Source organism: Ambystoma mexicanum, chromosome 11 (genome assembly GCF_040938575.1).
Source record: "Ambystoma mexicanum isolate Mex_15411 chromosome 11, UKY_AmexF1_1, whole genome shotgun sequence".
Classification (NCBI taxonomy): domain Eukaryota; kingdom Metazoa; phylum Chordata; class Amphibia; order Caudata; family Ambystomatidae; genus Ambystoma; species Ambystoma mexicanum.
This window is the reverse complement of record NC_090934.1, coordinates 467,193,962-467,207,392: the sequence shown is the minus strand read 5'-3', so window position 1 is coordinate 467,207,392 and position 13,431 is coordinate 467,193,962. Positions and strand designations below refer to the sequence as shown.

At 48.9% G+C, this 13,431-nt stretch overlaps 1 protein-coding gene across 1 annotated transcript in view; it reads left to right on the top strand.

Annotated features, from left to right (window-relative positions):
- Nucleotides 1–13,431, top strand: part of TSPAN18 (tetraspanin 18) — a 466,236-nt gene that overhangs the window by 217,841 nt on the left and 234,964 nt on the right. The window contains exon 3 of the mRNA XM_069623309.1: nucleotides 7,240–7,359. The gene's annotated coding sequence lies outside the window, so the exon portion shown is untranslated. The remainder of the gene's footprint in view (nucleotides 1–7,239; nucleotides 7,360–13,431) is intronic.

Sequence of the window (13,431 nt, the reverse complement as noted above, 5' to 3'; positions counted from 1 at the left end):
GGGATGCCTGTAAGCCCCCAAGCATCAACAGACAGACACGGACACCTCTGCTCTGCTCGGGCTTCCCGGTCGCACTGTCGCGGCTGGGAACGCTCCCTTTATTTATAATGCACGTTGCGGCATGCAATGTCACGCCGCCGTGTGCTCGTCCCTTAAATGGGCAACGCTACACTCCTCCTTTTCCATGAGGACAAACAACAATACTTTACTAGTCTACATAATCACTAAATAACATTTCAACATAAACGTCAAATCCCCCACACACCCCTTTATTCACAGCCACCCTGGATCCCCTTAAATAATGTTATTGGCCTACGGGCCACTCTTGAAACATGTCCCAACACATAATCGCTGAGGTAAGCGGGTTTCCCTCGCCCAGGCCTCTGGGGGTACCTCCCGCTTACCTCCCCGGGTGGGGGACACGGGCATGGAGGGTTGTCCTCCACCATCGTTAGGCACTTCCATCCGGTCCAGTTCGAGGAGAGGCTCAGTTATGGGGTCCCCTAGCTTCTTAAAGAAGCTTACATTCCGGGTGACGGCCGACCGCCCGTCCGAGGCGTCACCATAGACCCCTTGACGGCCACCACATCAAGTTGCTTGGGTTTGTAGGGGAGAGAGAGCTTTCCATCCATGGGGTGTCTGTTCCTGATAAGCATCTCATCTCCCGGCTCCAGACGCTGCGGGCGGAGTCCTCTCCTGGCATTCTCCTGTTCGATCCGCAGCCGGCGATCGATCTCCTCTTGCTGGTCGTCAATGACCCCGGGCTCCTTCTCCCCCACCTCTGGCAGCAGCCCTCGGGGGCACCGTTTGAACAGGGCCTCAGCCGGCACCACTCCTGTGGACGCATGGGGGGTAGTGCGATACACCCGCAAGAACTGGTAAAGGGCCCGCTGCAGACATTGTCCCAGGCCCTGGGCTATCCTGAAGGTCTTGTTTAGTGCCCTCATCAGTCTCTCGGCCTCTCCATTCGCCCACGGCCAGAGGGGGGTGATTTTCCTGTGTTGTGCCCCGCACCCCTCCATCAGCTCCGAGAACCGCTTGCTTTGGAACTGCACCCCGTTGTCGGAGCACAAGGTGTGGGGGAATCCGTGGGCAGCAAACAACTTCTTGACGTCCACCACCACATGCTCAAAGGCCACCGAGTCCACAAACTCTAGTACTCATCCACGATGACTAGGAAGTGGGTGCCCAGCGTGGTGGATCCAAAGTCCGCATGTACCACTTCCCAGGGCCTCGTGCCCCGGGGCATGGCCTCAATCGCCGGCTCTCTTTACAGAGGGGACGCTGCCTGACGCCAGACACAGGCAGCAATAAAGTTGTCAACCTTCCACTCCAACTCCGGGAAGCACACCTTGAGGCGCAGCCGGGCCTTGGTCTTTGCGGCGCCTTGGTGTCCATGATGGGCCAGAGTGATCACTTCCTTGATCTCGGATTGGGGGACGACTATCCGGTCGCCTCTCAGCAGAAGACCGGAAGCGGAGAATGACAACTCCTCCCGCACCTTCCACAGTTGCTCCAGCCCTATCTTGGCATCTTGTGTGCGCCCGGCCAGGGACTCCAGCACCGTCTTCCATGAGCCCTGTTGCATAGCGTGTTTCAAGATTTGGAAGCACTCGTCAGCCGCTGCCTCCAGATCTTCGAGTGGCATGGCATTGGGGGTAGCCGCTTCCACCACCATGCGAACGTGGTGTCCGCCTCCTTGGTACATGTGTCCTGTTCCTCCCCTCCGGTCACGCCTGGATGCCTGGACAAATAGTCCACTGCATTGTTCACCCCTAGCCGATATACGAGAGTAACCCTGTATTCCAGGAGGGCGAGCATCCATCACTCTATCCTCGCAGGTGGTTTGGATGAGGACCCCGCCAGAATTGGAAGCAGGGGCTTGTGGTCCGTTACGACAGTCACTGGGCAGCCCAGTACATAGTCTGAAGTGCCGGCAGCCCTAAAGCACAGCCAAGCTGTAACAAGGGGGTTGTCCTCCCCTCTGTGAGTCTAAGGGGTGTACGCAACTAGTTAGGAGTACACTGATTTATATTGACCCTAATGGGAGCACATGTCATTCTGGGCAACCATTAAGCAAACTAACATGATAGCTGGTACTAAACATATAACTCAAACAGTATATGGAACGAATTTTTAATTTTTCATTTAGCTTGTTATTGTAAGCTGTTTATTTTCTTTTTTTATGCAGTAGTTCAAAGGTTACTTTGCATAATTACTTTGCATTACAAACCATAGTGTCATAAAATCATGGACATAGTTAGATATTCACTGGAGAGTAATATTTGTGACATGGGATGTGGGTTAGTAATTTGTGCGCGTGAACACTATCTAGAAAATACAATGTCCCATGTCATTGGAAAAGAAGGGCACACTAAGAAAGTGTGAGTAAAAGAAACAATACGTCTTGGTCTCTTCTGCCCGGCTGAAATCTGACCTTATATTAGGTCCAAAGCACAGCCAAGGCCTCACATTCAATTCATGAGTACCGCTGTTCGGTGTGGGACAGCGCTTTACTGGCATACGCCACCAGGCGGACACCACCACCCCGATCAACTTGTGTCAACACGGCCCCCAGGCCAAACGGGCTGGCATCCATGATGATTTCTGAGAGCAGGGAGGGGTCAAAGAACGCCATGGTATCCTCCGCCGTGAGTTTGCTTTTCATATCGTCAAAGGCCGCCTGCTCGAGGGGGCCCCACTGCCAGGTGGTATCCTTCTCTGTAAGGGCTCTCAGGGGCTCAGATCTTGAGGCCAGGTTCTGAATGAAACGTCCACAGGTTACCATGCCAAGGAAACTCCTCACATCAGACACCGACTCAGGCGGTTGGGCCTTCTTAATGTCCTGAACCTTTCTTGGATCTGGGGACACCCATCCCTCCTTGAAGACGAAACGGAAGAATTCAATGGATGGGCGCAGGAATTCACATTTCTCCCTGTGGAGCGTGAGGCCGAGTGATTGTAGCCTTTCAAAAGTCCTTGCTAGCTTGCGCAGTTGATCCACCTCAGTTCTGGCAAACACTAGAATGTCATCGCTAATGTTTAAGACGCCCTCCAGGTCAGCGAGGGCGCCTCGGATGATGTTCTGAAACACCTCTGCCGCCGATGACATGCCAAAACTGAGTCTCTTATAGCGGTAGAGTCCGCGGTGGGTGGTTAATGTGGTTATATATCTCGTCTCTGGGTGTAGGACGACCTGATTGTAGCCGGCCCGGAGGTCCAATTTGGAGAAAAACTGAGCACCCTGCACCTCCGCAATGATGTCGTCGATGGTTGGGGTAAGATTTCTCTCCCGCTTGATTGCCTTGTTGGGTAGCCTCATGTCGTCACATATGCGGACGGAGTCAGGCTGATTGGGCTTTCTTGCCACAACAATTGGGGACACCTACGGAGTCGGACCCTCCACCTTCTCGATGATGTCTACGTTCACGAGATTGTCCAACTCTTTGTCCACTTGCTCCCGAAGATGAAAAGGCACCCTCCGATGCTTCAGGGCTATGGGCTGCACTGACTCGTCGATGTGAAGCCTCACCAGGTCACCAATCATTTGTCCAATTCCATGGAACAGGGTGGAATACTTGTCCAAGAGATCGTTGATGTCTTTGAGATATACGGAATAAGCAAAGCTGACAATGCCGAGAGCCTCAGCTGCAGCGCAACTCAGGAGAGTGTTCGTACTCACTGGCGTGACGTAGAAGCGGGCGGTGATTTGCGAGCCATCATGTTCCACTTTTGCTACAAAGGCACCGTCGAGCGGAATAGGTTCCGAGCCCCCAAAAGCAAAGATGCAAGCCTTCGGGCTCACCAACCTGTGAGGTGTGTCCATAGCATCATAATGTCCACGGGCCATCACATTGACCGAGGCACCCGTGTCTACGAGTACTGGGACCAGTGACTTGTTAACCTCCACCACACACCTCGGCTGGCGTCTGTTCTTTGATTTGAGGACCCCCACACTCGACACAAAGATGATGTTCTCTTCCTCCTCCTCTTCTTCCTCTTCTACTGGGGAACCCTCTTCGCCCTGGTCAACCTAGGCCACATTCGGGGGGCGACTTTGACGAAGGAACCCGGACCGAACCGGGCCTCTGGGCACCATCACAGGCAGGGCTGCCTTACACACCCGGAAATAGTGATCCGCAAGACCACACCATCCACAAGTTCTTCCAGCCGCAGGACATTCGGCAGGGTGGGATAAGTCATACCCACACTTCTGGCACGACTCACCGGCTCTTCCGCCCCTGTCACGGAGGCCAGATCCAGGTCTTCTGACACCTCTGCCACATGGCACATACCTCCTCAGTCTTCACCGGGTGTGAGCCAGCCTCCATCCTGGACGCCCGGGCTTCTGACACCTCATGGCAGCGTCCTAGCTCGAGAATGCGAGCGAGCGTGATACCTGGCTCTCTCAACACCTGCCGTCTCAGTTTGCCAGATGAGCATGCCTGAATGAGCATAGTTCGGATCATGTCATCCGCATCACCCCATGCACATGCGATGGATAGGCGTTTGAGGTGACCATAAAAGGTGTCTAACATCTCCTCCTCCTTCTGCCAAGCCGACAACATCACAAACCTCTCATAGTCAGCATTGGCGAGGGGCAGAAAGTGAGCCTGAAGAGCAGTCTTTGCAGCTGTAAAGGTGCCGTCAGCTGTGTGGAGAGATTCAAAAATGTCCTGCACCGCAGGTCCAGCCGCATACAGCATGGTGACAAGCTTGCTGTCATCGTCTGTTTCCATTGTTGCTCTAAAGTACATATCTAGACGGTCCACCCACCTTTTCCATCTCGGCCCCAGGCTGGATGGTGGGCCCAAGACATCAAACTCGGGGATGGGCTGCAGGGCCGCCGGGCCCGCATTTGCGCCATGGCTGGAGGGGGCTGTTGCACAGCTGGTTGTGCCCCTGGTGGAGCATGAGGTAACTGCGGGGCTTGAAGGGGCGCCTGAAGTTGTGGCTGCACTTGAGGTTGCTGTAGGTCTGCAGGCTGCCCACCGTCCTGGTCACCAGGCACATTCATGGGATAGAGCGCACAGGCACCCCCCAGCGTGGCTTTTGGGGGCCTCAACTCACTCCCAACACCACAGTTCAGTCCCCTCCTGGGAACCACTTGCCACCAATCCTGGCACACACAGGCAACACAAGTCCAAACCTGGTGGTGATGATGAAGATGAGTGGCAGAATTCCACACCCACAGGTATGATGATGAAGAGGATGATGAAGGTGGAAGTCCTCAGCTGCAGCAGCGCTGTGAGCAGGCATAGATGTTCCAAAAATTGAGCCATGGAGGTTTTGGGCTAAGCAGGCCTAGTCATCTCACCCCTTCACCTCGCCTTCACTCGACGTAGGAGGCCCAGAAATCAAAAAATTAAAAATCTGGGCATAGATGTGCAGGTATAACTGCCTGCAAACAGTTTTTCCAAACATTGGGCCTGGATGCCTCTAACAGACCTAACCGGAGCTCTGTGAGTGTCCACGGCCCGAAATACAAAATGGCCGCCTGCGCGTGGTTTCTGCACGGCCTACAACGTGAAACGAAAATCCTCAGAAATCTCTGTTTCAGGAAGAAAAATTGAAGCAACTTTCACGACCGGACCCAGGCATTGCACCGACCTTGTCGCCACTGTTGGGAGTCTGTCGTGACCCCCCTCGTGATGCCCGTAAGCCCCCAAGCATCAACAGACAGACATGAACACGTCTGCTCTGCTCGGGCTTCCCGGTCGCACTGTCCCGGCCGGGAACGCCCCCTTTATTTATAATGCACGCTGCAGCGTGCAATGTCACGCTGTCGTGTGCGCGTCCCTTAAAGGGGCAATGCCACAGTGCACGCCCAAGTGGGCCAAATTCAAAATGTTATTTGTTTCAGCAAGTGACGTGAGTTCCGTCAGCCGGATGTCCGATAGCATTGCTGCCTTGGCTGCTTGTGCCATCATACTCTTCCCGCGTTTCCTCAATCTGCAGGAATCCAAGTGGCATATGGCCAAAGTGTGTCACACAGCACTCAGAACGTGCCAAGGAGAGAGGCACCAGATGAAGGAAGGTATCTCCTTTTTACAATAAAAGAAAGCGTTCTGAATGTAACTTCTCCCGGCTTGAAGACCCCTTTTTGAGCCAGGCGGGAGTCCTAGCCACTGGGCGGTGGAGCCCTTGTTTCTTGCAGGGAGCCAAGCCGTTCTTGTGGTCTGAGCCAGCTCGGAGGGAATCATTGGTGGCAGACTCTAAGAACCCTGACTGCAGTTTCTGCTTTATGGAAAGCATCTGCTGCTTTAGAAAATGTTGCTGAAAACATTGCTTTCCATGGTTTACTTTAGTGTTGTGCAACTGGAAACATCTGGATGGCAAAATTCACTGTTCATGAAGTCACTAGTCGTTTACCTCTCGGTGTATTCGTTCAAAATGTACCTCCTTTTTAGTTTATTTTCCTTTATTCTTTCAATATGAATTTGCCATTTTCCAGCTTCAAAATTCTAGCAGCCTTGTTACCATACATCTTTATTTTTTCTCTTTTCTTCTCTTCCTAACTCCTTTTTCACTTTGCCTTTGTCTCTCTCTGGAACATTTCTTTCTTCGTTTCTTTCACTTGTGTTCCTGCTTCCTTGCTCGCTTGATTGCGTTCTCGCTTGCTTGCTTGCTTGCTTTCCTGCTCGCTTTCATTCGTTCTTCCTTTCTCTTCTTGCTTTTCTGTCTTCCTTCTAATGTTTTCTGGTGTTACACTTCATCCATTGCTCTTTCAACTGTGCATTTTCATGCTCCGTTTCATGAATAATACTTGCTGTCCAAATAAAGATGTACCAAGTACAGTCTGTGTACGTTTTGTTTATTTTGGCATCGCCATTAGAGCGTTAACTGTGTATATCCTGCCAGAAGTGACTTTTATTTGAGAAAGTGAAAAAATGGGTACCGGAAAGAATGTTCCAACACCAAACATCGCGAGACTTTCCCCTCAAATCTCTAGGGACACACTGAGCTGCTTTATGGAGAGTCATTAATAACCAATGCATGTGCTCTTGCAATGTGGGGCAAAGGCAGACACCCCTTATGCTCGGCATGAGAGGACGGCTCTCTTAGCACGAAAAGTGTGCTGCTGGCGAAGGGGGCAGAGATCTCTGCTGTATAGCATTTTCTGGAGAGAATGGGGTCCTTGTGTGCATGTTAATTTCTCAAACAAGTCGTAGAGGTGCATTTCTTGGGCCTTCTAACACAGACTTTATGTTGACATCCGATTTTCATGTTTGTTTTCAGATCAACACTGTCCGGCATGAGCTGAAGCCTTCGTGCCCATTCTGATGCCAGTTTACCAGCATCTCAATCTGGGAAACGAGCAATAACTTTGGAGAAAACACCACGTCCACGAAGGAGAGGGTAAGCAATCTCAGAAGAGAAATGTATAAGCGCTCTGTGGGCCACAATGTGCGCTCTGAGGCCCATGGCTGTGTGGCGGTTTATATAAATTAAAATAAATAAATAAATAGGCAGGCTTCAGCTGGTAAACTTGCCAGTGCGCTGTGCAAACACATGGATTTACTCGTTTCTGTGTCCTTTGTGGCATGGGCTAAATGTGTAACTAACACAACCAAAAAAGATGTCGGTGTGACTTTTAGTGCTATCCATACTTGACGACTGAAACTGCGCTCTTGTGCCAACTCTGAAGCCTGCCAGTAATGCAATATGCTGCCAATTGTGTGACTCGATGAGAACCCTGTGCTATTCCTATGACCATATACATGTAGGGCAACATAATATTTGTTTTCTCTTTAAAGCTCCAATTCATGGCAGCGTAGCATACAGCAGGGCAGGGGCAGGACAGAGGGAGGATGAGCTCAGCAGAAATAGATTACCAAATGCAAAGCAACATTATAAACACACTTTCCCTTTCGTTTAGGAGTAGTTTAGGAACTGATCAACATTGTAGTCTCCGAATATTGTGTGGGTGCAGTGCGCTTTACTTGGTACTGAACATCCTTCTCTGGCTCCAGTACTGTTCTCCATAAGCTAAATGATTTGTTTAGAATGAGTGGACATCTGATGGTTTTCCTTACATCCAAGGACTTTCTTCTGCAGCTGGGGTTTTTCTGCACATATTGCACGCTATAGAGCACCAGCAATGACTTCGATTAGTACTGCAACTCCATCCCTGCACATGCGATCACCGAGACCCACTGCCCCCCTTTTGGAAATCGCTCCTTTGCACCATGCAGTCGCTTGGCCACCCGCCAACATGAGCACGAGGCCCAGCAGACTCAATAGCCTTTCTCATTCAGCCTTCCTCTGTTAGACGGCTTGACTGACACATGATCTAAATCATTGCCTACAGTGCTGAGCTCTGTCCTCTGCTGAGCTGTTGGGGTGGCCCCCTTTCCTAGGCACATCTTCCAGCTTCCCCATATCGTATGCTTTAGGGGTGGGAATGGCTAGATCTTCCTTGGACACTGCCCTCAAATCCACTATTAACATTTGTGTTATTGTGGCCGTAATTATGCCCCATAAGAGTGCACATTATGCCAGTTATTCTGCTCCCACCATAGGTGGTATTATTCCATTATTATGTTCCATCAGGATAAGTCTTCCAAATTGTTGGCTCTAATGCTGTTTTTGTACTAATACATCCAATCCAACAGGGCTCCAAACGAAATTAGACTGCGTGTGCACATCTCAAACCTATCACATAACCTGCCTCTCTCCATCTCAGAGCATCTCTTTAAAAATGGCGGCGTCACAGTCCTGTACTGCTAATTTTCTGAGGTTCCTCTCGGAACTAGAGAATTGCATTCATGCTCGCCCATCCTTAAACAAATACACCCCCCATCAACCCCTTCCACCTGCAATTGCCTTCCCTTGCCTTATTCCTTCGGTGTGCTTCCTTCTCCCACTTTCCCCAACTCACTCCAAAGGCACCCAATCATCTTTCCACCACAGACCGTGTTCTGGGAAACCAAGGGGCAGCACAAAAAGTAGTAACCATTCAGTCGATCCTCTGGAACGGGTGACCACTATGATGGTAAGTGGCACAATATAAGTATAAGTGCCTATTACTTTGAATTACATTAAATATCTGCAGTCAACACAGTTCTCTGGGAATTAGTAGATAATTTTTGTGCAGTTATTTTCCTGGCAGTCATGCTGCCAAAAGAGTTATCTTGATCAGAGTCTTCTCTTCAGTAGCTATTTAACATTTTGTTCATACTTCACCACACATATTTCCAAAAGGGCATTTTCCTCAACAGTTCTTGTCAGGGAAAGGAGGGTGACCTCCACCAAATCTTATCAATATGGAGGTAGAATCAGTTCTAATAATTGGAACCATTTGTGGCTGAAACTCGAAATCTACTGGCCCACTAGCATGGGCAAGTCATTTTTATGAAGGGCGAGTACAACTTGCATGCTTCCCGACCTTGCTGGCGAGTATGGGGATGTTGGAAATGTATTTTTCATTTACTGCAAACACACTTTGTTTGCAGTAAATGGCAATTACAAGTTTCACGGTATATGCTTGACAGCATTGCACCAAATATGAATTGTGCTTATGGCGACATGCACCATTTTGCGAAAACCACTGCTACATATTTTGTCACCAGTCACCTTGGGGCAAGTGCATTTGTCTTAGGTTGAGTATGTAAACTACGGAACTCACCCTGCAGGTCTAGTGGGATTTTCAAGAATTTGCAAGGCCTGTGAAAGATTTGAACCTGATTCTAGCCAACAGGTCGATATGGTTGAAGCATTTGTTACAATTTTCTATTTTCATTGAATCTATTTTGTTTCTTTTAATTTTGGGAATATTCAGATTGAATCAATTCATATTTCTTTGAAAAATACACTTCTCTAGAGTTTAAACTGTTTGCCATGGTTCAAACCACAAATTAGGTCAATCTGGTTTGCATCCCCTCTTTAGTCACCTCCACAGGTGTCTGTGATTAGAACCATTACCTTAACTCTTACTGTCTAAGGGCGAGCATTCAGATCCTGTTTTGAGTCGAAAAATGTGATACTCGCCCACCCCTAGTTGTGTGGCAGCTACTAATCCTGTTGCTGACTCGTTAATCTTGCAGCAAGGCAAGTGGTGGTCTCTATGTATATCTGAGGGTGGCAGGCACAAGGAAGCTGCTCCATTGAAAGACATATGACACAGCTCTAATAAACAGCCATAAGAAGAGGTAAAAGAGCATAGTGTACCCCCCAAAAAACATCTGCAAAATGGAGGTAGTGGGCTGTTGACCCCGAGATCCCGGCAGGCTGCTCATACCGTGATGTGCCACTATGGGCCGTCTGAAACTGCGATCTGGCAAAATCTGCCTTAAGAGCAGGTGAAAAAGACCCATATACGTGAGAGTATTGAAGAATGGCGAGAGATAATATGCGTTAAATATACATTGGTCTATATGGACAGCCATGTCTTTGAATGGACAGCAGTGCGTTTCACTGGGCACTGACACAGCAGGTATGTAACTCTGAAAGCCTTTAGAGCCACCAAGTGTCCTCGGCCTGGACTGTGTCCTGTGTTTCCTTGTTTGTCAGCTCAGAACTCTGAAACTCCTGAGAGCCTCTGAGTCTCATTGGCTCCCACCTTTGCCTTGTGTTGACTTGTTTGACAGCTACAATGGACCCATCTTGTTGCAAATCATTCTTCCCGTCACCTGTTGTTCTCCTACACTTTAAATTGAGTTGTTTTTTAGAAAAGGGTGCCACCTTCACTGACCTGGTACTGCTTTGGAGGGTCACCTGGCATGTGTAGATTCTAATTAACTTTGCTTTATTATAAAGCATTGTCTAACTCATTTATCCATGCTCGAATGCACTTAATTGTATTTCCATTGTCACTGTTTCTTCACCAGATTTCCAGTTGTATACTATCTGTCAAAAATATATAGTTCTTTTCCCCTAACCACAGGTTTGGTATTTGGTGCATCCTGCCTGAAACCTCTTCACCTGTGCTTAGTATGTTCCGGCAGCCTTGAAACGCTGAACCATTCCCTGATTGCATGCCTGTATTGCCCCTTCCATGACATTATGTTGCTGTTTCACCCTGTGCTTTCTAGACACTCTTCCTTGGTAGGTCTTGCACTTAGGGCTTGGTCCTGGATGGTTTTCTCTGTGTCCTGTACTATCCAGAACACAAGCTTGATTGCAGTCGTTGGGACTCAGCTGAGATAGTTCTGTCCCCTTCTGAGCCGCAGCCCACCCCAGCGTGTGAGAGAGCTGCTTCGGCTCCAAAGTCTAAAACCCAGAGAGCAGCCAGGGAGAAGATCTGGGACTCTATTGTCTGACCTGTGAGCTGGAGCCCTTCAGCCTGGTAATTTTAAGTGGACGTCTGGTTGCCATGTCTGACCTCTGTTGCACCTTGCCAGCTGCAGGGTCTAAAGACCAGAGGAGAAACAAAGGGTCTCCTGACTGGTGGGGGCCGGGTAAGTCCCTGCCCCACCCCATGGGAAGTACCTACGTTGGAGCTCTGCTCATGCCTGCCCTACACTCCTCTAAGTTACCCCTTGGCTGAACCTGCTCCAAGCTCCTTAGCCCTTGAACCAGACAGTATTCACCCCGATAGAACTGTTCAAATAATCCTCGTAAGTCTCTAAAAGACAATCTAAATTCTTTAAGTTATTGCAAATAAACCCCATGTGCTGAGCATCGATATTCAAGTTGTACGTTAATAAAAGGTAATTGGCGATGCATTCATTTGTTCCCTGCTTGTTTTGAAAGTGTATGATATTATTAGATCTGCAGGAGAGGTACTCTTGGACGCATATATTCTGAAGCTTTTTCCATCCGGTGAACTTTGTAAAGCAGTTTGTAGTAAAGAATGAAGCTTAGTTTTGAAAGAAAATACAGGCCGCTCTCCTAAGAATTGTCCTGTGTGATGTCTAAACTCATCAGGCATGGCTTTACCAAAGAAAGGTGAGTCGGTGTCTCTGTTGAAGTTACTTTCAAATATTTAATTTGAACAGTTTCAGTTTCCTCTGTATATATAACACTCGTTTGTGGAATGTTCTGCTTTTATTCCACGTGTATAGTATTCAACATGATGCAAAGTTTCCCCCATTGAACTGTGCAAATATTATTTTCATATCATCTGGCCTATGTCAGGGTAAGCTGCTATTATTCAGCCTTGCTCTATATTATATGCTTTCACCTTGCATATCTTTCTGACATGATGTATATTGTTTGCATTTGGTTTGCATTGTATTCTGTAAATTCATTTTTACTAAAACTAGTTTCTGACGGGAATCCCTGGTGTCAATAACCATTGCTTTGGGACTGCAGTCATTCTTACGTGCACATTAAGTCTTCCGTTACCTTATTCATTGTGAATGTGTTTCATCGGTTACAGTTATTTCTCATTGGTTCTTCATTTCCCCTTGTGGAATGAGGTTCCTGGTACCCCCAGTCAATTTCTTCCGCTCTTCCAGGTATCTCATTGGCGAGATTTGACAAATAGCTATCCCATATGCACTTTTGCATAGAACAACATAACATTTACAAGGGTACCCCTTTTTAATTCAACCGTGGTTACACAATAGTAAGAACTCTTGGTTGATCCAGATTGAACCGTGGTTGATCCATGCCCTCAGTCTGTGAGTGCCCTTTGATTAATCTTCACACTTTACATAAACTTCCTTCTCTTAAAATAGCATAGCTGGAATCCGAGTGTAGCACGTGCTCCCACAGGGCCCGGCTAGTGCGGCTACATGCTTGTCCAATGAGGGAACACCTAGAAAGAAAGACGCAAACACCAGGGTATTGAAGGTTTTATTTAAAACTGTAGCGTTTTTTTATTTATGTAAATGTGCTGTGAGTGTGCGTTTTGGAATACACCATCCAGCCCACACTGGGTCAGGATGGAATGTTACAGGAAAAGAAAAAGAAGACAGGAACAATAGAATAGAACTCCCCTTTCCAGGAATGGGCTGGGCAGGGGATTGAAGAGTCCAGAGAGGATTTGAAAGTGAAGACATTTAAGAAAGACAGTTGAGTAAGAGAAAAGGAGAAAAGCAAATAGAGATTTACCTGGTGGGTGGGGGGGGGGGAGTGCCTCGAGCAGCCCCCCTACGCTCTAAATCCATTTACTGGCACCATGCGCCATGTGGGGAGTTTCCAAGGGGGGGCAAGATGTTGATGTCAGGAACAGTTCAGCTACCCTGTGGTCATGGCACCTGATGGCCCATCCGGAGGACAGAGTGGATGGGCCCAGCAGTATTGTGGGCCCAGGCAGTGTGCCAGGTGCTGCCTCGGCCAATAAAGAGCAGCCAAGGCCGGGCTGCATGTGGGGGTCAGCCCAGGCTGCTCGGCCATACCCTCAAAGGCCCGCCTTGTGGCCAGTGAGGTGGGCCCTTCAGTGAAGTCCTCCTGGGCTGCGTGTCGTAGGAGCAGCCTGTGAGGTGAATTAATGTGAGCGGTGAAGCATGCTCCACCCATCAGGGTGGAGCAGTGAACCGTAAA